The following is a 25,709-nucleotide window of genomic DNA, read 5'->3' as shown; positions in this document are numbered from 1 at the left end:
TAGCACAGCGATCCTGGTGCTCCCCGGCACGTGCTGGTGGTGTAAGATGACATGATACAGAGGGAGGGCAGTAATGTAGCACAGCGATCCTGGTGCACTCTGGCACGTGCTGGTGCTGTAAGATGACATGATACAGAGGGAGGGCAGTAATGTAGCACAGCGATCCTGGTGCTCTCCGGCACGTGCTGGTGGTGTAAGATGACATGATACAGAGGGAGGGCAGTAATGTAGCACAGCGATCCTGGTGCACTCCGGCACGTGCTGGTGGTGTAAGATGACATGATACAGAGGGAGGGCAGTAATGTAGCACAGCGATCCTGGTGCACTCTGGCACGTGCTGGTGGTGTAAGATGACATGATACAGAGGGAGGACAGTAATGTAGCACAGCGATCCTGGTGCACTCTGGCACGTGCTGGTGGTGTAAGATGACATTATACAGAGGGAGGGCAGTAATGTAGCACAGCGATCCTGGTGCACTCTGGCACGTGCTGGTGCTGTAAGATGACATGATACAGAGGGAGGGCAGTAATGTAGCACATCGATCCTGGTGCACTCTGGCACGTGCTGCTGTAAGCTGATATGATACAGAGGGTGGGCAGTAATGTAGCACAGCGATCCTGGTGCTCTCTGGCACGTGCTGGTGCTGTAAGATGACATGATACAGAGGGAGCGCAGTAATATAGCACAGCGATCCTGGTGCTCTCTGGCACGTGCTGGTGGTGTAAGATGACATGATACAGAAGGAGGGCAGTAATGTAGCACAGCGATCCTGGTGCACTCTGGCACGTGCTGGTGGTGTAAGATGACATGATACAGAGGGAGGGCAGTAATGTAGCACAGCGATCCTGGTGCACTCTGGCACGTTCTGATGCTGTAAGATGACATGATACAGAGGGAGGGCAGTAATGTAGCACAGCGATCCTGGTGCACTCTGGCACGTGCTGCTGGTGTAAGATGACATGATACAGAGGGAGGGCAGTAATGTAGCACAGCGATCCTGATGCACTCTGGCACGTGCTGGTGGTGTAAGATGACATGATACAGAGGGAGGGCAGTAATGTAGCACAGCGATCCTGGTGCACTCTTGCACGTGATGGTGGTGTAAGATGACATGATACAGAGGGAGGGCAGTAATGTAGCACAGCGATCCTGATGCACTCTGGCACGTGCTGGTTGTGTAAGATGACATGATACAGAGGGAGGGCAGTAATGTAGTACAGCGATCCTGGTGCACTCTGGCACGTGCTGGTGGTGTAAGATGACATGATACAGAGGGAGGGCAGTAATGTAGCACAGCGATCCTGGTGCACTCTGGCACGTGCTGGTGGTGTAAGATGACATGATACAGAGGAAGGGCAGTAATGTAGCACAGCGATCCTGGTGCACTCTGGCACGTTCTGGTGCTGTAAGATGACATGATACAGAGGGACGGCAGTAATGTAGCACAGCGATCCTGGTGCACTCTGGCACGTGCTGGTGGTGTAAGATGACATGATACAGAGGGAGGGCAGTAATGTAGCACAGCGATCCTGGTGCACTCTGGCACGTGCTGGTGGTGGAAGATGACATGATACAGAGGGAGGGCAGTAATGTAGCACAGCGATCCTGGTGCACTCTGGCACGTGATGGTGGTGTAAGATGACATGATACAGAGGGAGGGCAGTAATGTAGCACAGCGATACTGGTGCACTCTGGCACGTGCTGGTTGTGTAAGATTACATGATACAGAGGGAGGGCAGTAATGTAGAACAGCGATCCTGGTGCACTCTGGCACGTGCTGGTGGTGTAAGATGACATGATACAGAGGGCAGTAATGTAGCACAGCGATCTTGGTGCACTCTGTCACGTACTGGTGGTGGAAGATGACATGATACAGAGGGAGGGCAGTAATGTAGCACAGCGATCCTGGTGCACTTTGGCACGTGCTGGTGCTGTAAGATGACATGATACAGAGGGAGGGCAGCAATGTAGCACAGCGATCCTGGTGCACTCTGGCACGTGCTGGTGGTGTAAGATGACATTATACAGAGGGAGGGCAGTAATGTAGCACAGCGATCCTGGTGCACTCTGGCACGTGCTGGTGCTGTAAGATGACATGATACAGAGGGAGCGCAGTAATGTAGCACAGCGATCCTGGTGCACTCTGGCACGTGCTGCTGCTGTAAGCTGATATGATAGAGAGGGTGGGCAGTAATGTAGCACAGCGATCCTGGTGCAATCTGGCACGTGCTGGTGCTGTAAGATGACATGATACAGAGGGAGCGCAGTAATATAGCACAGCGATCCTGGTGCACTCTGGCACGTGCTGGTGGTGTAAGATGACATGATACAGAGGGAGGGCAGTAATGTAGCACAGCGATCCTGGTGCACTCTGGCACGTGCTGGTGGTGTAAGATGACATGATACAGAGGGAGGGGAGTAATGTAGCACAGCGATCCTGGTGCACTCTGGCACGTTCTGGTGCTGTAAGATGACATGATACAGAGGGAGGGCAGTAATGTAGCACAGCGATCCTGGTGCACTCTGGCACGTGCTGGTGGTGTAAGATGACATGATACAGAGGGAGGGCAGTAATGTAGCACAGCGATCCTGGTGCACTCTGGCACGTGCTGGTGGTGTAAGATGACATGATACAGAGGGAGGGCAGTAATGTAGCACAGCGATCCTGGTGCACTCTGGCACGTGATGGTGGTGTAAGATGACATGATACAGAGGGAGGGCAGTAATGTAGCACAGCGATCCTGGTGCACTCTGGCACGTGCTGGTTGTGTAAGATTACATGATACAGAGGGAGGGCAGTAATGTAGCACAGCGATCCTGGTGCACTCTGGCACGTGCTGGTGGTGTAAGATGACATGATACAGAGGGCAGTAATGTAGCACAGCGATCTTGGTGCACTCTGTCACGTACTGGTGGTGGAAGATGACATGATAGAGAGGGAGGGCAGTAATGTAGCACAGCGATCCTGGTGCACTTTGGCACGTGCTGGTGCTGTAAGATGACATGATACAGAGGGAGGGCAGTAATGTAGCACAGCGATCCTGGTGCTCTCTGGCACGTGCTGGTGCTGTAAGATGACATGATACAGAGGGAGCGCAGTAATATAGCACAGCGATCCTGGTGCTCTCTGGCACGTGCTGGTGGTGTAAGATGACATGATACAGAGGGAGGGCAGTAATGTAGCACAGCGATCCTGGTGGACACTGGCACGTGCTGGTGGTGTAAGATGACATGATACAGAGGGAGGGCAGTAATGTAGCACAGCGATCCTGGTGCACTCTGGCACGTTCTGATGCTGTAAGATGACATGATACAGAGGGAGGGCAGTAATGTAGCACAGCGATCCTGGTGCACTCTGGCACGTGCAGCTGGTGTAAGATGACATGATACAGAGGGAGGGCAGTAATGTAGCACAGCGATCCTGGTGCACTCTGGCACGTGCTGGTGGTGTAAGATGACATGATACAGAGGGAGGGCAGTAATGTAGCACAGCGTTCCTGGTGCACTCTGGCACGTGATGGTGGTGTAAGATGACATGATACAGAGGGAGGGCAGTAATGTAGCACAGCGATCCTGGTGCACTCTGGCACGTGCTGGTGGTGTAAGATGACATGATACAGAGGGAGGGCAGTAATGTAGCACAGCGATCCTGGTGCACTCTGGCACGTTCTGGTGCTGTAAGATGACATGATACAGAGGGAGGGCAGTAATGTAGCAAAGCGATCCTGGTGCACTCTGGCACGTGCTGGTGGTGTAAGATGACATGATACAGAGGGAGGGCAGTAATGTCGCACAGCGATCCTGGTGCACTCTGGCACGAGCTGGTGGTGGAAGATGACATGATACAGAGGGAGGGCAGTAATGTAGCACAGCGATCCTGGTGCACTCTGGCACGTGATGGTGGTGTAAGATGACATGATTCAGAGGGAGGGCAGTAATGTAGCACAGCGATCCTGGTGCACTCTGGCACGTGCTGGTTGTGTAAGATTACATGATACAGAGGGAGGGCAGTAATGTAGAACAGCGATCCTGGTGCACTCTGGCACGTGCTGGTGGTGTAAGATGACATGATACAGAGGGCAGTAATGTAGCACAGCGATCTTGGTGCACTCTGTCACGTACTGGTGGTGGAAGATGACATGATACAGAGGGAGGGCAGTAATGTAGCACAGCGATCCTGGTGCAGTTTGGCACGTGCTGGTGCTGTAAGATGACATGATACAGAGGGAGGGCAGTAATGTAGCACAGCGATCCTGGTGCACTCTGGCACGTGCTGGTGGTGTAAGATGACATTATACAGAGGGAGGGCATTAATGTAGCACAGCGATCCTGGTGCACTCTGGCACGTGCTGGTGCTGTAAGATGACATGATACAGAGGGAGCGCAGTAATGTAGCACAGCGATCCTGGTGCACTCTGGCACGTGCTGCTGCTGTAGGCTGATATGATACAGAGGGTGGGCAGTAATGTAGCACAGCGATCCTGGTGCACTCTGGCACGTGCTGGTGCTGTAAGATGACATGATACAGAGGGAGCGCAGTAATATAGCACAGCGATCCTGGTGCACTCTGGCACGTGCTGGTGGTGTAAGATGACATGATACAGAGGGAGGGCAGTAATGTAGCACAGCGATCCTGGTGCACTCTGGCACGTGCTGGTGGTGTAAGATGACATGATACAGAGGGAGGGGAGTAATGTAGCACAGCGATCCTGGTGCACTCTGGCACGTTCTGGTGCTGTAAGATTACATGATACAGAGGGAGGGCAGTAATGTAGCACAGCGATCCTGGTGCACTCTGGCACGTGCTGGTGGTGTAAGATGACATGATACAGAGGGAGGGCAGTAATGTAGCACAGCGATCCTGGTGCACTCTGGCACGTGCTGGTGGTGTAAGATGACATGATACAGAGGGAGGGCAATAATGTAGCACAGCGATCCTGGTGCACTCTGGCACGTGATGGTGGTGTAAGATGACATGATACAGAGGGAGGGCAGTAATGTAGCACAGCGATCCTGGTGCACTCTGGCACGTGCTGGTTGTGTAAGATTACATGATACAGAGAGAGGTCAGTAATGTAGCACAGCGATCCTGGTGCACTCTGGCACGTGCTGGTGGTGTAAGATGACATGATACAGAGGGCAGTAATGTAGCACAGCGATCTTGGTGCACTCTGTCACGTACTGGTGGTGGAAGATGACATGATAGAGAGGGAGGGCAGTAATGTAGCACAGCGATCCTGGTGCACTTTGGCACGTGCTGGTGCTGTAAGATGACATGATACAGAGGGAGGGCAGTAATGTAGCACAGCGATCCTGGTGCACTCTGGCACGTGCTGGTGGTGTAAGATGACATGATACATAGGGAGGGCAGTAATGTAGCACAGTGATCCTGGTGCACTCTGGAATGTGCTGGTGGTGTAAGATGACATGATACAGAGGGAGGGCAGTAATGTAGCACAGCGATCCTGGTGCACTCTGGCACGTGCTGGTGGTGTAAGCTGACATGATACAGAGGGAGGGTTGTAATGTAGCACAGCGATCCTGGTGCACTCTGGCACATGCTGGTGGTGTAAGATGACATGATACAGAGGGAGGGCAGTAATGTAGCACAGCGATCCTGGTGCACTCTGGCACGTGCTGGTGCTGTAAGATGACATGATACAGAGGGAGCGCAGTAATGTAGCACAGCGATCCTGGTGCACTCTGGCACGTGCTGGTGATGTAAGATGACATGATACAGAGGGAGGGCAGTAATGTAGTACAGCGATCCTGGTGCACTCTGGCACATGCTGGTGGTGTAAGATGACATGATACAGAGGGAGGGCAGTAATGTAGCACAGTGATCCTGGTGCACTCTGCAACGTGCTGGTGCTGTAAGCTGACATGATACAGAGGGAGGGCAGTAATGTAGCACAGCGATCCTGGTGCACTCTGGCACGTGCTGGTGGTGTAAGCTGACATGATACAGAGGGAGGGTAGTAATGTAGCACAGCGATCCTGGTGCACTCTGGCACCTGCTGGTGGTGTAAGATGACATGATACAGAGGGAGGGCAGTAATGTAGCACAGCATTCCTGGTGCACTCTGGCACGTGCTGGTGGTGTAAGCTGACATGATACAGAGGGAGGGTAGTAATATAGCACAGCGATCCTGGTGCACTCTGGCACATGCTGGTGGTGTAAGATGACATGATACAGAGGGAGGGCAGTAATGTAGCACAGCGATCCTGGTGCACTCTGGCACGTGCTGGTGCTGTAAGATGACATGATACAGAGGGAGCGCAGTAATGTAGCACAGCGATCCTGGTGCACTCTGGCACGTGCTGGTGCTGTAAGATGACATGATACAGAGGGAGGGCAGTAATGTAGCACAGCGATCCTGGTGCACTCTGGCACGTGCTGGTGGTGTAAGCTGACATGATACAGAGGTAGGGCAGCAATGTAGCACAGCGATCCTGGTGCACTCTGGCACGTGCTGGTGGTGTAAGATGACATGATACAGAGGGAGTGCAGTAATGTAGCACAGCGATCCTGGTGCACTCTGGCACGTGCTGGTGGTGTAAGCTGACATGATACAGAGGGAGGGCAGTAATGTAGCACAGTGATCCTGGTGCACTCTGGCACATGCTGGTGGTGTAGGATGACATGATACAGAGGGAGTGCAGTAATGTAGCACAGCGATCCTGGTGCACTCTGGCACGTGCTGGTGCTGTAAGATGACATGATACAGAGGGAGCGCAGTAATGTAGAACAGCGATCCTGGTGCACTCTGGCACATGCTGGTGGTGTAAGATGACATGATACAGAGGGAGCGCAGTAATGTAGCACAGCGATCCTGGTGCACTCTGGCACATGCTGGTGGTGTAAGATGACATGATACAGAGGGAGGGCAGTAATGTAGCACAGCGATCCTGGTGCACTCTGGCACTTGCTGGTGGTGTAAGATGACATGATACAGAGGGAGGGCAGTAATGTAGCACACTGATCCTGGTGCACTCTGGCACGTGCTGGTGGTGTAAGATGACATGATACAGAGGGAGGGCAGTAATGTAGCACAGCGATCCTGGTGCACTCTGGCACGTGCTGGTGGTGTAAGATGACATGATACAGAGGGAGGGCAGTAATGTAGCACAGCGATCCTGGTGCACTCTGGCACGTGCTGGTGGTGTAAGATGACATGATACAGAGGGAGGGCAGTAATGTAGCACAGAGATCCTGGTGCACTCTGGCACGTTCTGGTGCTGTAAGATGACATGATACAGAGGGAGGGCAGTAATGTAGCACAGCGATCCTGGTGCACTCTGGCACGTGCTGGTGGTGTAAGATGACATGATACAGAGGGAGGGCAGTAATGTAGCACAGCGATCCTGGTGCACTCTGGCACTTGCTGGTGGTGTAAGATGACATGATACAGAGGGAGGGCAGTAATGTAGCACACTGATCCTGGTGCACTCTGGCACGTTCTGGTGCTGTAAGATGACATGATACAGAGGGAGGGCAGTAATGTAGCACAGCGATCCTGGTGCACTCTGGCACGTGCTGGTGGTGTAAGATGACATGATACAGAGGGAGGGCAGTAATGTAGCACAGCGATCCTGGTGCACTCTGGCACTTGCTGGTGGTGTAAGATGACATGATACAGAGGGAGGGCAGTAATGTAGCACACTGATCCTGGTGCACTCTGGCACGTGCTGGTGGTGTAAGATGACATGATACAGAGGGAGGGCAGTAATGTAGCACAGCGATCCTGGTGCACTCTGGCACGTGCTGGTGGTGTAAGATGACATGATACAGAGGGTTGGCAGTAATGTAGCACAGCGATCCTGGTGCACTCTGGCCCCTGCTGGTGGTGTAAGATGACATGATACAGAGGGAGGGCAGTAATGTAGCACAGCGATCCTGGTGCACTCTGGCCCCTGCTGGTGGTGTAAGATGACATGTTACAGGGGGAGGGCAGTAATGTAGCACAGCGATCCTGGTGCACTCTGGCACGTGCTGGTGGTGTAAGATGACATGATACAGAGGGAGGGCAGTAATGTAGCACAGCGATCCTGGTGCTCTCCGGCACGTGCTGGTGGTGTAAGATGACATGATACAGAGGGAGGGCAGTAATGTAGCACAGCGATCCTGGTGCACTCTGGCACGTGCTGGTGCTGTAAGATGACATGATACAGAGGGAGGGCAGTAATGTAGCACAGCGATCCTGGTGCACTCTGGCACGTGCTGGTGCTGTAAGATGACATGATACAGAGGGAGGGCAGTAATGTAGCACAGCGATCCTGGTGCTCTCCGGCACGTGCTGGTGGTGTAAGATGACATGATACAGAGGGAGGGTAGTAATGTAGCACAGCGATCCTGGTGGACTCTGGCACGTGCTGGTGGTGTAAGATGACATGATACAGAGGGAGGGCAGTAATGTAGCACAGCGATCCTGGTGCACTCTGGCACGTGCTGGTGGTGTAAGATGACATGATACAGAGGGAGGACAGTAATGTAGCACAGCGATCCTGGTGCACTCTGGCACGTGCTGGTGGTGTAAGATGACATGATACAGAGGGAGGGCAGTAATGTAGCACAGCGATCCTGGTGCACTCTGGCACGTGCTGGTGCTGTAAGATGACATGATACAGAGGGAGCGCAGTAATGTAGCACAGCGATCCTGGTGCACTCTGGCGCGTGCTGCTGCTGTAAGCTGATATGATACAGAGGGTGGGCAGTAATGTAGCACAGCGATCCTGGTGCACTCTGGCACGTGCTGGTGCTGTAAGATGACATGATACAGAGGGAGCGCAGTAATGTAGCACAGCGATCCTGGTGCACTCTGGCACGTGCTGGTGGTGTAAGATGACATGATACAGAGGGAGGGCAGTAATGTAGCACAGCGATCCTGGTGCACTCTGGCACGTGCTGGTGGTGTAAGATGACATGATACAGAGGGAGGGCAGTAATGTAGCACAGCGATCCTGGTGCACTCTGGCACGTTCTGGTGCTGTAAGATGACATGATACAGAGGGAGGGCAGTAATGTAGCACAGCGATCCTGGTGCACTCTGGCACGTGCTGGTGGTGTAAGATGACATGATACAGAGGGAGGGCAGTAATGTAGCACAGCGATCCTGGTGCCCTCTGGCACGTGCTGGTGGTGTAAGATGACATGATACAGAGGGAGGGCAGTAATGTAGCACAGCGATCCTGGTGCACTCTGGCACGTGCTGGTGGTGTAAGATGACATGATACAGAGGGAGGGCAGTAATGTAGCACAGCGATCCTGGTGCACTCTGGCACGTGCTGGTTGTGTAAGATTACATGATACAGAGGGAGGGCAGTAATGTAGCACAGCGATCCTGGTGCACTCTGGCACGTGCTGGTGGTGTAAGATGACATGATACAGAGGGCAGTAATGTAGCACAGCGATCTTGGTGCACTCTGTCACGTACTGGTGGTGGAAGATGACATGATACAGAGGGAGGGCAGTAATGTAGCACAGCGATCCTGGTGCACTTTGGCACGTGCTGGTGCTGTAAGATGACATGATACAGAGGGAGGGCAGCAATGTAGCACAGCGATCCTGGTGCACTCTGGCACGTGCTGGTGGTGTAAGATGACATTATACAGAGGGAGGGCAGTAATGTAGCACACCGATCCTGGTGCACTCTGGCACGTGCTAGTGGTGTAAGCTGACATGATACAGAGGGAGGGTAGTAATGTAGCACAGCGATCCTGGTGCACTCTGGCACGTGCTGGTGATGTAAGATGACATGATACAGAGGGAGGGCAGTAATGTAGCACAGCGATCCTGGTGCACTCTTGCACATGCTGTTGGTGTAAGATGACATGATACAGAGGGAGGGTAGTAATGTAGCACAGTGATCCTGGCGCACTCTGCAACGTGCTGGTGCTGTAAGCTGACATGATACAGAGGGAGGGCAGTAATGTAGCACAGCGATCCTGGTGCACTCTGGCACGTGCTGGTGGTGTAAGCTGACATGATACAGAGGGAGGGTAGTAATGTAGCACAGCGATCCTGGTGCACTCTGGCACATGCCGGTGGTGTAAGATGACATGATACAGAGGGAGGGCAGTAATGTAGCACAGCGATCCTGGTGCACTCTGGCACTTGCTGGTGGTGTAAGATGACATGATACAGAGGGAGGGCAGTAATGTAGCACAGCAATCCTGGTGCACTCTGGCACGTGCTGGTGGTGTAAGCTGACATGATACAGAGGGAGGGTAGTAATATAGCACAGCGATCCTGGTGCACTCTGGCACGTGCTGGTGGTGTAAGATGACATGATACAGAGGGAGGGCAGTAATGTAGCACAGCGATCCTGGTGCACTCTGGCACGTGCTGGTGCTGTAAGATGACATGATACAGAGGGAGCGCAGTAATGTAGCACAGCGATCCTGGTGCACTCTGGCACGTGCTGGTGATGTAAGATGACATGATACAGAGGGAGGGCAGAAATGTAGCACAGCGATCCTGGTGCACTCTGGCACATGCTGGTGGTGTAAGATGACATGATACTGAGGGAGGGCAGTAATGTAGCACAGTGATCCTGGTGCACTCTGGCACATGCTGGTGCTGTAAGATGAGATGATACAGGGGCAGGGCAGTAATGTAGCACAGCGATCCTGGTGCACTCTTGCACGTGCTGGTGCTGTAAGATGACATGATACAGAGGGAGGGCAGTAATGTAGCACAGCGATCCTGGTGCACTCTGGCACGTGCTGGTGGTGTAAGCTGACATGATACAGAGGTAGGGCAGTAATGTAGCACAGCGATCCTGGTGCACTCTGGCACGTGCTGGTGGTGTAAGATGACATGATACAGAGGGAGTGCAGTAATGTAGCACAGCGATCCTGGTGCACTCTGGCACGTTCTGGTGGTGTAAGCTGACATGATACAGAGGGAGGGCAGTAATGTAGCACAGCGATCCTGGTGCACTCTGGCACATGCTGATGGTGTAAGATGACATGATACAGAGGGAGTGCAGTAATGTAGCACAGCGATCCTGGTGCACTCTGGCACGTGCTGGTGCTGTAAGATGACATGATACAGAGGGAGCGCAGTAATGTAGCACAGCGATCCTGGTGCACTCTGGCACATGCTGGTGGTGTAAGATGACATGATACAGAGGGAGCGCAGTAATGTAGCACAGCGATCCTGGTGCACTCTGGCACATGCTGTTGGTGTAAGATGACATGATACAGAGGGAGGGCAGTAATGTAGCACAGCGATCCTGGTGCACTCTGGCACTTGCTGGTGGTGTAAGATGACATGATACAGAGGGAGGGCAGTAATGTAGCACACTGATCCTGGTGCACTCTGGCACGTGCTGGTGGTGTAAGATGACATGATACAGAGGGAGGGCAGTAATGTAGCACAGCGATCCTGGTGCACTCTGGCACATGCTGGTGGTGTAAGATGACATGATACAGAGGGAGGGCAGTAATGTAGCACAGCGATCCTGGTGCACTCTGGCACGTGCTGGTGGTGTAAGATGACATGATACAGAGGGAGGGCAGTAATGTAGCACAGCGATCCTGGTGCACTCTGGCACGTGCTGGTGGTGTAAGCTGACATGATACAGAGGTAGGGCAGTAATGTAGCACAGCGATCCTGGTGCACTCTGGCACGTGCTGGTGGTGTAAGATGACATGATACAGAGGGAGTGCAGTAATGTAGCACAGCGATCCTGGTGCACTCTGGCACGTTCTGGTGGTGTAAGCTGACATGATACAGAGGGAGGGCAGTAATGTAGCACAGCGATCCTGGTGCACTCTGGCACATGCTGATGGTGTAAGATGACATGATACAGAGGGAGTGCAGTAATGTAGCACAGCGATCCTGGTGCACTCTGGCACGTGCTGGTGCTGTAAGATGACATGATACAGAGGGAGCGCAGTAATGTAGCACAGCGATCCTGGTGCACTCTGGCACATGCTGGTGGTGTAAGATGACATGATACAGAGGGAGCGCAGTAACGTAGCACAGCGATCCTGGTGCACTCTGGCACATGCTGTTGGTGTAAGATGACATGATACAGAGGGAGGGCAGTAATGTAGCACAGCGATCCTGGTGCACTCTGGCACTTGCTGGTGGTGTAAGATGACATGATACAGAGGGAGGGCAGTAATGTAGCACACTGATCCTGGTGCACTCTGGCACGTGCTGGTGGTGTAAGATGACATGATACAGAGGGAGGGCAGTAATGTAGCACAGCGATCCTGGTGCACTCTGGCACATGCTGGTGGTGTAAGATGACATGATACAGAGGGAGGGCAGTAATGTAGCACAGCGATCCTGGTGCACTCTGGCACGTGCTGGTGGTGTAAGATGACATGATACAGAGGGAGGGCAGTAATGTAGCACAGCGATCCTGGTGCACTCTGGCACGTTCTGGTGCTGTAAGATGACATGATACAAAGGGAGGGCAGTAATGTAGCACAGCGATCCTGGTGCACTCTGGCACGTGCTGGTGGTGTAAGATGACATGATACAGGGGGAGGGCAGTAATGTAGCACAGCGATCCTGGTGCACTCTGGCACGTGCTGGTGGTGTAAGATGACATGATACAGAGGGAGGGCAGTAATGTAGCACAGCGATCCTGGTGCACTCTGGCACGTGCTGGTGGCGTAAGATGACATGATACAGAGGGAGGGCAGTAATGTAGCACAGTGATCCTGGTGCACTCTGGCACGTGCTGGTGCTGTAAGATGATATGATACAGAGGGAGGGCAGTAATGTAGCACAGCGATCCTGGTGCACTCTGGCACGTGCTGGTTGTGTAAGATTACATGATACAGAGGGAGGGCAGTAATGTAGCACAGCGATCATGGTGCACTCTGGCACGTGCTGGTGGTGTAAGATGACATGATACAGAGGGCAGTACTGTAGCACAGCGATCTTGGTGCACTCTGTCACGTACTGGTGGTGGAAGATGACATGATACAGAGGGAGGGCAGTAATGTAGTACAGCGATCCTGGTGCACTTTGGCACGTGCTGGTGCTGTAAGATGACATGATACAGATGGAGGGCAGTAATGTAGCACAGCGATCCTGGTGCACTCTGGCACGTGCTGGTGGTGTATGATGACATTATACAGAGGGAGGGCAGTAATGTAGCATACCGATCCTGGTGCACTCTGGCACGTGCTGGTGGTGTAAGATGACATGATACAGAGGGAGGGCAGTAATGTAGCACAGTGATCCTGGTGCACTCTGCAACGTGCTGGTGCTGTAAGCTGACATGATACAGAGGGAGGGCAGTAATGTAGCACAGCGATCCTGGTGCACTCTGGCACGTGCTGGTGGTGTAAGCTGACATGATACAGAGGGAGGGTAGTAATGTAGCACAGCGATCCTGGTGCACTCTGGCACATGCTGGTGGTCTAAGATGACATGATACAGAGGGAGGGCAGTAATGTAGCACAGCAATCCTGGTGCACTCTGGCACGTGCTGGTGGTGTAAGCTGACATGATACAGAGGGAGGGTAGTAATGTAGCACAGCGATCCTGGTGCACTCTGGCACGTGCTGGTGGCGTAAGATGACATGATACAGAGGGAGGGCAGTAATGTAGCACAGCAATCCTGGTGCACTCTGGCACGTGCTGGTGGTGTAAGCTGACATGATACAGAGGGAGGGTAGTAATGTAGCACAGCGATCCTGGTGCACTCTGGCACGTGCTGGTGGTGTAAGATGACATGATACAGAGGGAGGGCAGTAATGTAGCACAGCGATCCTGGTGCACTCTGGCACGTGCTGGTGGTGTAAGCTGACATGATACAGAGGGAGGGTAGTAATATAGCACAGCGATCCTGGTGCACTCTGGCACATGCTGGTGGTGTAAGATAACATGATACAGAGGGAGGGCAGTAATGTAGCACAGCGATCCTGGTGCACTCTGGCACGTGCTGGTGCTGTAAGATGACATGATACAGAGGGAGCGCAGTAATGTAGCACAGCGATCCTGGTGCACTCTGGCACGTGCTGGTGATGTAAGATGACATGATACAGAGGGAGGGCAGTAATGTAGCACAGCGATCCTGGTGCACTCTGGCACATGCTGGTGGTGTAAGATGACATGATACAGAGGGAGGGCAGTAATGTAGCACAGCGATCCTGGTGCACTCTGGCACGTGCTGGTGGTGTAAGATGACATGATACAGAGGGAGGGCAGTAATGTAGCACAGCGATCCTGGTGCACTCTGGCACGTGCTGGTGGTGTAAGATGACATGATACAGAGGGAGGGCAGTAATGTAGCACAGCGATCCTGGTGCACTCTGGCACGTGCTGGTGGTGTAAGATGACATGATACAGAGGGAGGGCAGTAATGTAGCACAGCGATCCTGGTGCACTCTGGCACGTGCTGGTGGCGTAAGATGACATGATACAGAGGGAGGGCAGAAATGTAGCACAGCGATCCTGGTGCACTCTGGCACGTGCTGGTGCTGTAAGATGACATGATACAGAGGGAGGGCAGTAATGTAGCACAGCGATCCTGGTGCACTCTGGCACGTGCTGGTTGTGTAAGATTACATGATACAGAGGGAGGGCAGTAATGTAGCACAGCGATCCTGGTGCACTCTGGCACGTGCTGGTGGTGTAAGATGACATGATACAGAGGGCAGTACTGTAGCACAGCGATCTTTGTGCACTCTGTCACGTACTGGTGGTGGAAGATGACATGATACAGAGGGAGGGCAGTAATGTAGCACAGCGATCCTGGTGCACTTTGGCACGTGCTGGTGCTGTAAGATGACATGATACAGAGGGAGGGCAGTAATGTAGCACAGCGATCCTGGTGCACTCTGGCACGTGCTGGTGGTGTAAGATGACATGATACAGAGGGAGGGCAGTAATGTAGTAGTGATCCTGGTGCACTCTGCAACGTGCTGGTGCTGTATGCTGACATGATACAGAGGGAGGGCAGTAATGTAGCACAGCGATCCTGGTGCACTCTGGCACGTGCTGGTGGTGTAAGCTGACATGATACAGAGGGAGGGTAGTAATGTAGCACAGCGATCCTGGTGCACTCTGGCACATGCTGGTGGTGTAAGATGACATGATACAGAGGGAGGGCAGTAATGTAGCACAGCAATCCTGGTGCACTCTGGCACGTGCTGGTGGTGTAAGCTGACATGATACAGAGGGAGGGTAGTAATATAGCACAGCGATCCTGGTGCACTCTGGCACATGCTGGTGGTGTAAGATGACATGATACAGAGGGAGGGCAGTAATGTAGCACAGCGATCCTGGTGCACTCTGGCACGTGCTGGTGCTGTAAGATGACATGATACAGAGGGAGCGCAGTAATGTAGCACAGCGATCCTGGTGCACTCTGGCACGTGCTGGTGATGTAAGATGACATGATACAGAGGGAGGGTAGTAATGTAGCACAGCGATCCTGGTGCACTCTGGCACATGCTGGTGGTGTAAGATGACATGATACAGAGGGAGGGCAGTAATGTAGCACAGCGATCCTGGTGCACTCTGGCACATGCTGGTGGTGTAAGATGACATGATACTGAGGGAGGGCAGTAATGTAGCACAGTGATCCTGGTGCACTCTGGCACGTGCTGGTGCTGTAAGATGAGATGATACAGGGGCAGGGCAGTAATGTAGCACAGCGATCCTGGTGCACTCTGGCACGTGCTGGTGCTGTAAGATGACATGATACAGAGGGAGGGCAGTAATGTAGCACAGCGATCCTGGTGCACGCTGGCACGTGCTGGTGGTGTAAGCTGACATGATACAGAGGTAGGGCAGTAATGTAGCACAGCGATCCTGGTGCACTCTGGCACGTGCTGGTGGTGTAAGATGACATGATACAGAGGGAGTGCAGTAATGTAGCACAGCGATCCTGCTGCACTCTGGCACGTGCTGTTGGTGTAAGCTGACATGATACAGAGGGAGGGCAGTAATGTAGCACAGTGATCCTGGTGCACTCTGGCACATGCTGGTGGTGTAAGATGACATGATACAGAGGGAGTGCAGTAATGTAGCACAGCGATCCTGGTGCACTCTGGCACGTGCTGGTGGTGTAAGATGACATGATACAGAGGGAGGGCAGTAATGTAGCACAGTGATCCTGGTGCACTCTGCAACGTGCTGGTGCTGTATGCTGACATGATACAGAGGGAGGGCAGTAATGTAGCACAGCGATCCTGGTGCACTCTGGCACGTGCTGGTGGTGTAAGCTGACATGATACAGAGGGAGGGTAGTAATGTAGCACAGCGATCCTGGTGCACTCTGGCACATGCTGGTGGTGTAAGATGACATGATACAGAGGGAGGGCAGTAATGTAGCACAGCAATCCTGGTGCACTCTGGCACGTGCTGGTGGTGTAAGCTGACATGATACAGAGGGAGGGTAGTAATATAGCACAGCAATCCTGGTGCACTCTGGCACATGCTGGTGGTGTAAGATGACATGATAAAGAGGGAGGGCAGTAATGTAGCACAGCGATCCTGGTGCACTCTGGCACGTGCTGGTGCTGTAAGATGACATGATACAGAGGGAGCGCAGTAATGTAGCACAGCGATCCTGGTGCACTCTGGCACGTGCTGGTGATGTAAGATGACATGATACAGAGGGAGGGCAGTAATGTAGCACAGCGATCCTGGTGCACTCTGGCACGTGCTGGTGGTGTAAGCTGACATGATACAGAGGGAGGGTAGTAATATAGCACAGCGATCCTGGTGCACTCTGGCACATGCTGGTGGTGTAAGATAACATGATACAGAGGGAGGGCAGTAATGTAGCACAGCGATCCTGGTGCACTCTGGCACGTGCTGGTGCTGTAAGATGACATGATACAGAGGGAGCGCAGTAATGTAGCACAGCGATCCTGGTGCACTCTGGCACGTGCTGGTGATGTAAGATGACATGATACAGAGGGAGGGCAGTAATGTAGCACAGCGATCCTGGTGCACTCTGGCATATTGGTCAGTGACGTAATTAGGGTATGTGGAGCCCAAGGCAAATTTGAAAATGGAGCACCCCCCCACACACCCCCTATGTGCTCTCGCCCTAGACGTGCGCGGGGAAAAATGGGCGTGGCCACTTAAAAAATGGGGCGTGTCAACATGACACACACCCCTTTCTTGTCACTGGGAACATTTCTTTCCATTTGCACCTTAATGCAGTGCCCCTTATACAGTCCCCCCCCATGCAGTGCCCCTAGTAGTGGTCCCCCTTATGCAGGCCCCGATTATTTCCCCTTATACAGGCACCCAGTACTGGTCCCCCATATGCAGTGCCCCTTACACAGTGCCCCCTGTAGTGGTCCCCCTTATACAGTGCCCCCAGTAGTGATCCCTCATATGCAGGCCCCCAGTAGTTCCACTTATACAGTGCCCCCAGTAGTGATCCCTCATATGCAGTGCCCCTTATATAGTGCTCCCAGTAGTTGTCCCCCTTATTCAGTGCCCCCTGTAGTGGTTCTGCCTTTTCAGTGCCCCCTGTAGTGGACCCCCCTGTGCAGTGCCCCCAGTAGTGAGCCCCTTATATAGTGCCCCCAGTAGTAGTCCCTCCTATACAGTGCCCTTTATATAGTTCCCCCAGTAGGAGTCCCCCTTGATGCAGCGCCCCCTGTAGTAGTCCCCAGTAGTGGTCCCCCACAATGCAGTGCCCCCAGTAGTATCCCCCCCAGTGGAAGTCCCCAGTAGTGGTCCACCATGATGCAGTGCCCACAGTAGTATCCCCCCCCCAGTCGTAGTCCCCCACGATGCAGTTGTTGAAACTGAATAATTGGCTGAGACAAGTTCAGTCTAAAATTTAATCGCAGCGACGCCATCTTGCGAATGGCTGCAAGACGCCATCTTGAAAATGAGATCGCAAGATGCCATTTTGCGAATGGCCGCCTAAGCGCCATTTTAGGTAAACTCACATTTTAGTACATGTGGCGATAATGATGACATGATACAGAGGGAGGGCAGTAATGTAGCACAGCAATCCTGGTGCACTCTGGCACGTGCTGGTGGTGTAAGCTGACATGATACAGAGGGAGGGTAGTAATGTAGCACAGCGATCCTGGTGCACTCTGGCACGTGCTGGTGGCGTAAGATGACATGATACAGAGGGAGGGCAGTAATGTAGCACAGCAATCCTGGTGCACTCTGGCACGTGCTGGTGGTGTAAGCTGACATGATACAGAGGGAGGGTAGTAATGTAGCACAGCGATCCTGGTGCACTCTGGCACGTGCTGGTGGTGTAAGATGACATGATACAGAGGGAGGGCAGTAATGTAGCACAGCGATCCTGGTGCACTCTGGCACGTGCTGGTGGTGTAAGCTGACATGATACAGAGGGAGGGTAGTAATATAGCACAGCGATCCTGGTGCACTCTGGCACATGCTGGTGGTGTAAGATAACATGATACAGAGGGAGGGCAGTAATGTAGCACAGCGATCCTGGTGCACTCTGGCACGTGCTGGTGCTGTAAGATGACATGATACAGAGGGAGCGCAGTAATGTAGCACAGCGATCCTGGTGCACTCTGGCACGTGCTGGTGATGTAAGATGACATGATACAGAGGGAGGGCAGTAATGTAGCACAGCGATCCTGGTGCACTCTGGCACATGCTGGTGGTGTAAGATGACATGATACAGAGGGAGGGCAGTAATGTAGCACAGCGATCCTGGTGCACTCTGGCACGTGCTGGTGGTGTAAGATGACATGATACAGAGGGAGGGCAGTAATGTAGCACAGCGATCCTGGTGCACTCTGGCACGTGCTGGTGGTGTAAGCTGACATGATACAGAGGGAGGGCAGTAATGTAGCACAGCGATCCTGGTGCACTCTGGCACGTGCTGGTGGTGTAAGATGACATGATACAGAGGGAGGGCAGTAATGTAGCACAGCGATCCTGGTGCACTCTGGCACGTGCTGGTGGCGTAAGATGACATGATACAGAGGGAGGGCAGAAATGTAGCACAGCGATCCTGGTGCACTCTGGCACGTGCTGGTGCTGTAAGATGACATGATACAGAGGGAGGGCAGTAATGTAGCACAGCGATCCTGGTGCACTCTGGCACGTGCTGGTTGTGTAAGATTACATGATACAGAGGGAGGGCAGTAATGTAGCACAGCGATCCTGGTGCACTCTGGCACGTGCTGGTGGTGTAAGATGACATGATACAGAGGGCAGTACTGTAGCACAGCGATCTTTGTGCACTCTGTCACGTACTGGTGGTGGAAGATGACATGATACAGAGGGAGGGCAGTAATGTAGCACAGCGATCCTGGTGCACTTTGGCACGTGCTGGTGCTGTAAGATGACATGATACAGAGGGAGGGCAGTAATGTAGCACAGCGATCCTGGTGCACTCTGGCACGTGCTGGTGGTGTAAGATGACATGATACAGAGGGAGGGCAGTAATGTAGTAGTGATCCTGGTGCACTCTGCAACGTGCTGGTGCTGTATGCTGACATGATACAGAGGGAGGGCAGTAATGTAGCACAGCGATCCTGGTGCACTCTGGCACGTGCTGGTGGTGTAAGCTGACATGATACAGAGGGAGGGTAGTAATGTAGCACAGCGATCCTGGTGCACTCTGGCACATGCTGGTGGTGTAAGATGACATGATACAGAGGGAGGGCAGTAATGTAGCACAGCAATCCTGGTGCACTCTGGCACGTGCTGGTGGTGTAAGCTGACATGATACAGAGGGAGGGTAGTAATATAGCACAGCGATCCTGGTGCACTCTGGCACATGCTGGTGGTGTAAGATGACATGATACAGAGGGAGGGCAGTAATGTAGCACAGCGATCCTGGTGCACTCTGGCACGTGCTGGTGCTGTAAGATGACATGATACAGAGGGAGCGCAGTAATGTAGCACAGCGATCCTGGTGCACTCTGGCACGTGCTGGTGATGTAAGATGACATGATACAGAGGGAGGGCAGTAATGTAGCACAGCGATCCTGGTGCACTCTGGCACATGCTGGTGGTGTAAGATGACATGATACAGAGGGAGGGCAGTAATGTAGCACAGCGATCCTGGTGCACTCTGGCACATGCTGGTGGTGTAAGATGACATGATACTGAGGGAGGGCAGTAATGTAGCACAGTGATCCTGGTGCACTCTGGCACGTGCTGGTGCTGTAAGATGAGATGATACAGGGGCAGGGCAGTAATGTAGCACAGCGATCCTGGTGCACTCTGGCACGTGCTGGTGCTGTAAGATGACATGATACAGAGGGAGGGCAGTAATGTAGCACAGCGATCCTGGTGCACGCTGGCACGTGCTGGTGGTGTAAGCTGACATGATACAGAGGTAGGGCAGTAATGTAGCACAGCGATCCTGGTGCACTCTGGCACGTGCTGGTGGTGTAAGATGACATGATACAGAGGGAGTGCAGTAATGTAGCACAGCGATCCTGCTGCACTCTGGCACGTGCTGTTGGTGTAAGCTGACATGATACAGAGGGAGGGCAGTAATGTAGCACAGTGATCCTGGTGCACTCTGGCACATGCTGGTGGTGTAAGATGACATGATACAGAGGGAGTGCAGTAATGTAGCACAGCGATCCTGGTGCACTCTGGCACGTGCTGGTGGTGTAAGATGACATGATACAGAGGGAGGGCAGTAATGTAGCACAGTGATCCTGGTGCACTCTGCAACGTGCTGGTGCTGTATGCTGACATGATACAGAGGGAGGGCAGTAATGTAGCACAGCGATCCTGGTGCACTCTGGCACGTGCTGGTGGTGTAAGCTGACATGATACAGAGGGAGGGTAGTAATGTAGCACAGCGATCCTGGTGCACTCTGGCACATGCTGGTGGTGTAAGATGACATGATACAGAGGGAGGGCAGTAATGTAGCACAGCAATCCTGGTGCACTCTGGCACGTGCTGGTGGTGTAAGCTGACATGATACAGAGGGAGGGTAGTAATATAGCACAGCGATCCTGGTGCACTCTGGCACATGCTGGTGGTGTAAGATGACATGATAAAGAGGGAGGGCAGTAATGTAGCACAGCGATCCTGGTGCACTCTGGCACGTGCTGGTGCTGTAAGATGACATGATACAGAGGGAGCGCAGTAATGTAGCACAGCGATCCTGGTGCACTCTGGCACGTGCTGGTGATGTAAGATGACATGATACAGAGGGAGGGCAGTAATGTAGCACAGCGATCCTGGTGCACTCTGGCACATGCTGGTGGTGTAAGATGACATGATACAGAGGGAGGGCAGTAATGTAGCACAGCGATCCTGGTGCACTCTGGCACATGCTGGTGGTGTAAGATGACATGATACTGAGGGAGGGCAGTAATGTAGCACAGTGATCCTGGTGCACTCTGGCACGTGCTGGTGCTGTAAGATGAGATGATACAGGGGCAGGGCAGTAATGTAGCACAGCGATCCTGGTGCACTCTGGCACGTGCTGGTGGTGTAAGCTAACATGATACAGAGGTAGGGCAGTAATGTAGCACAGCGATCCTGGTGCACTCTGGCACGTGCTGGTGGTGTAAGATGACATGATACAGAGGGAGTGCAGTAATGTAGCACAGCGATCCTGGTGCACTCTGGCACGTGCTGTTGGTGTAAGCTGACATGATACAGAGGGAGGGCAGTAATGTAGCACAGTGATCCTGGTGCACTCTGGCACATGCTGGTGGTGTAAGATGACATGATACAGAGGGAGTGCAGTAATGTAGCACAGCGATCCTGGTGCACTCTGGCACGTGCTGGTGCTGTAAGATGACATGATACAGAGGGAGGGCAGTAATGTAGCACAGTGATCCTGGTGCACTCTGCAACGTGCTGGTGCTGTATGCTGACATGATACAGAGGGAGGGCAGTAATGTAGCACAGCGATCCTGGTGCACTCTGGCACGTGCTGGTGGTGTAAGCTGACATGATACAGAGGGAGGGTAGTAATGTAGCACAGCGATCCTGGTGCACTCTGGCACATGCTGGTGGTGTAAGATGACATGATACAGAGGGAGGGCAGTAATGTAGCACAGCAATCCTGGTGCACTCTGGCACGTGCTGGTGGTGTAAGCTGACATGATACAGAGGGAGGGTAGTAATATAGCACAGCGATCCTGGTGCACTCTGGCACATGCTGGTGGTGTAAGATGACATGATACAGAGGGAGTGCAGTAATGTAGCACAGCGATCCTGGTGCACTCTGGCACGTGCTGGTGCTGTAAGATGACATGATACAGAGGGAGGGCAGTAATGTAGCACAGTGATCCTGGTGCACTCTGGCACGTGCTGGTGCTGTAAGATGAGATGATACAGGGGCAGGGCAGTAATGTAGCACAGCGATCCTGGTGCACTCTGGCACGTGCTGGTGGTGTAAGCTGACATGATACAGAGGTAGGGCAGTAATGTAGCACAGCGATCCTGGTGCACTCTGGCACGTGCTGGTGGTGTAAGATGACATGATACAGAGGGAGTGCAGTAATGTAGCACAGCGATCCTGGTGCACTCTGGCACGTGCTGTTGGTGTAAGCTGACATGATACAGAGGGAGGGCAGTAATGTAGCACAGTGATCCTGGTGCACTCTGGCACATGCTGGTGGTGTAAGATGACATGATACAGAGGGAGTGCAGTAATGTAGCACAGCGATCCTGGTGCACTCTGGCACGTGCTGGTGCTGTAAGATGACATGATACAGAGGGAGCGCAGTAATGTAGCACAGCGATCCTGGTGCACTCTGGCACATGCTGGTGGTGTAAGATGACATGATACAGAGGGAGCGCAGTAATGTAGCACAGCGATCCTGGTGCACTCTGGCACATGCTGGTGGTGTAAGATGACATGATACAGAGGGAGGGCAGTAATGTAGCACAGCGATCCTGGTGCACTCTGGCACTTGCTGGTGGTGTAAGATGACATGATACAGAGGGAGGGCAGTAATGTAGCACAGTGATCCTGGTGCACTCTGGCACGTGCTGGTGGTGTAAGATGACATGATACAGAGGGAGGGCAGTAATGTAGCACAGCGATCCTGGTGCACTCTGGCACATGCTGGTGGTGTAAGATGACATGATACAGAGGGAGTGCAGTAATGTAGCACAGCGATCCTGGTGCACTCTGGCACGTGCTGGTGGTGTAAGATGACATGATACAGAGGGAGGGCAGTAATGTAGCACAGCGATCCTGGTGCACTCTGGCACATGCTGGTGGTGTGAGATTACATGATACAGAGGGAGGGCAGTAATGTAGCACAGCGATCCTGGTGCACTCTGGCATATTGGTCAGTGACGTAATTAGGGTATGTGGAGCCCAAGGCAAATTTGAAAATGGAGCACCCCCCCACACACCCCCTATGTGCTCTCGCCGTAGACGTGCGCGGGGAAAAATGGGCGTGGCCACTTAAAAAATGGGGCGTGTCAACATGACACACACCCCTTTCTTGTCACTGGGAACATTTCTTTCCATTTGCACCTTAATGCAGTGCCCCTTATACAGTCCCCCCCATGCAGTGCCCCTAGTAGTGGTCCCCCTTATGCAGGCCCCGATTATTTCCCCTTATACAGGCACCCAGTACTGGTCCCCCATATGCAGTGCCCCTTACACAGTGCCCCCTGTAGTGGTCCCCCTTATACAGTGCCCCCAGTAGTGATCCCTCATATGCAGGCCCCCAGTAGTTCCACTTATACAGTGCCCCCAGTAGTGATCCCTCATATGCAGTGCCCCTTATATAGTGCTCCCAGTAGTTGTCCCCCTTATTCAGTGCCCCCTGTAGTGGTTCTGCCTTTTCAGTGCCCCCTGTAGTGGACCCCCCTGTGCAGTGCCCCCAGTAGTGAGCCCCTTATATAGTGCCCCCAGTAGTAGTCCCTCCTATACAGTGCCCTTTATATAGTTCCCCCAGTAGGAGTCCCCCTTGATGCAGCGCCCCCTGTAGTAGTCCCCAGTAGTGGTCCCCCACAATGCAGTGCCCCCAGTAGTATCCCCCCCAGTGGAAGTCCCCAGTAGTGGTCCACCATGATGCAGTGCCCACAGTAGTATCCCCCCCCCAGTCGTAGTCCCCCACGATGCAGTTGTTGAAACTGAATAATTGGCTGAGACAAGTTCAGTCTAAAATTTAATCGCAGCGACGCCATCTTGCGAATGGCTGCAAGACGCCATCTTGAAAATGAGATCGCAAGATGCCATTTTGCGAATGGCCGCCTAAGCGCCATTTTAGGTAAACTCACATTTTAGTACATGTGGCGATAATACTAATAGCACCATGCGATTGCATTTTTCATCATTTCCCATACACACATTAATACACACAATTGCGCTGTTAACTAGTCGCATATTAGCGAATGCATAGGACTTTGTATGAAACCGCTGTTTTATTAGCTTTATGCGCATGCATCTGCCCCAAGTTAACTAGCGTCCTTATATCAAACCCTGAATACCCACACATTACATATTCACACATAAGGTTCAATAAGCTCTAAAGTATATGATTTAAGTAGGTTCAGTTAGTTTAACTGCTGAGAAATAAAGATATTTGATAACTAAGGTATTATACATGCTAAACCAGTCGTGTTTGGAGTTGTACTGATGCGTACTCTTTTTACAGTATTCCGGTTTTATCGGTGGGGAGATCGCATCGTGCATTCCCGAGTTATGGATTGCAGAGCCTACAAGCAACAAAATGTATATTTTAGGAACAACTGTTAGGATGCTGCAGGGTGCGTGAAGAGGAAGACCCCCAGCTGTTAGAGGCAGGGAGAGTCTGTTTGAACCAGCCTGTTAAATGTGCTGTAACAGATGCTTCACCCCTGAGAACCAATGACATCAGCAACAAACTTCCCTATTGTCCTGTTTATTCTGGGGGGGTATAAATATGAGTGCACGAACGCTGGTTCTCAGTCTTCGTGCTGAATGCTGTATGACTAGGGGTCTCTTGCTGAAGCCTATCTCTGGGTCCGGAAGCGCCTGCGTATGTATACTGTACTTGGGTCTGTATAATTTCCTTTTGCGCCTAAATTGTGTCTTGATCAATTGCGTGTAACTGTCTGAACTTTTACCTGAATATCACTTGTGCTTTGGAACCACAGATTCCACGTCTAAGTCTTTATTTATGGTGTGACTGCGTACGCAAATTAGCTTCACCCTTAGAAGGTATAGGCAGGACATTAGAAGGTATAGGAAGGTGTGTATAGAGGTTCTGATCCAGTATCGTTACAGTGCCCACAGTAGTATCCCCCCCAGTAGTGGTCCCCCCTGAAGCAGTGCCCTCAGTAGTATCCCCCCCAGTAGTATCCCCCCAGTAGTGGTCCCCCCCCGCCCCAGTAGTTGTCCACACCCCCGAGGCAGTGCCCCAGTAGTATCCCCCAGTCGGTCGGGAGTTTGACTGGGGCGTTACACCTGTCAAAACGTAACGCAGATGTCCAAAGGCGAGCTCAGGGAGGACAAAAACCTCCCGTGGAGCAGAAGGGCAAAAGTATTGGTCCCCCCCGATGCAGTGCCCCCAGTAGTATCCCCCACCCAGTAGTAGTCCCCAGTACTGGTCCCCCCCACCTGAAGCAGTGCCCACAGTAGTATCCCCCCCAGTAGTAGTCCCCTTCTTTGTAATAGAGCGCCCCCCGAAATACACACTAAAATGAAACAAAAAAAAATACTTACCTGTATCCACGCTCCTGCTCCCGCCGCCGTCCGCACGTCCATCCTCCCGGGCCGGGCCGCTCTGCATTATGGGAGAGACGTCATGACATCATGACGTTTCTCCCATTACCACTGCAGGAGC

The 25,709-nt window shown here is 52.7% G+C and overlaps 1 long non-coding RNA gene across 1 annotated transcript in view; it reads left to right on the top strand.

Moving 5' to 3' along the window:
- The window catches only part of LOC148542808 (uncharacterized), a 68,771-nt gene extending 43,795 nt beyond the window's left edge, over positions 1 to 24,976 (top strand). The window contains exon 3 of the long non-coding RNA XR_015876007.1: positions 24,540 to 24,976. This is a non-coding gene — a long non-coding RNA (uncharacterized LOC148542808). The remainder of the gene's footprint in view (positions 1 to 24,539) is intronic.
- Positions 24,977 to 25,709: the final 733 nt, after the last annotated feature.

Source organism: Taudactylus pleione, unplaced genomic scaffold, assembly GCF_031769625.1.
Source record: "Taudactylus pleione unplaced genomic scaffold, aTauple2 ptg000008l, whole genome shotgun sequence".
NCBI lineage: Eukaryota > Metazoa > Chordata > Amphibia > Anura > Myobatrachidae > Taudactylus > Taudactylus pleione.
This window is presented reverse-complemented; position numbering and strand designations above follow the sequence as displayed.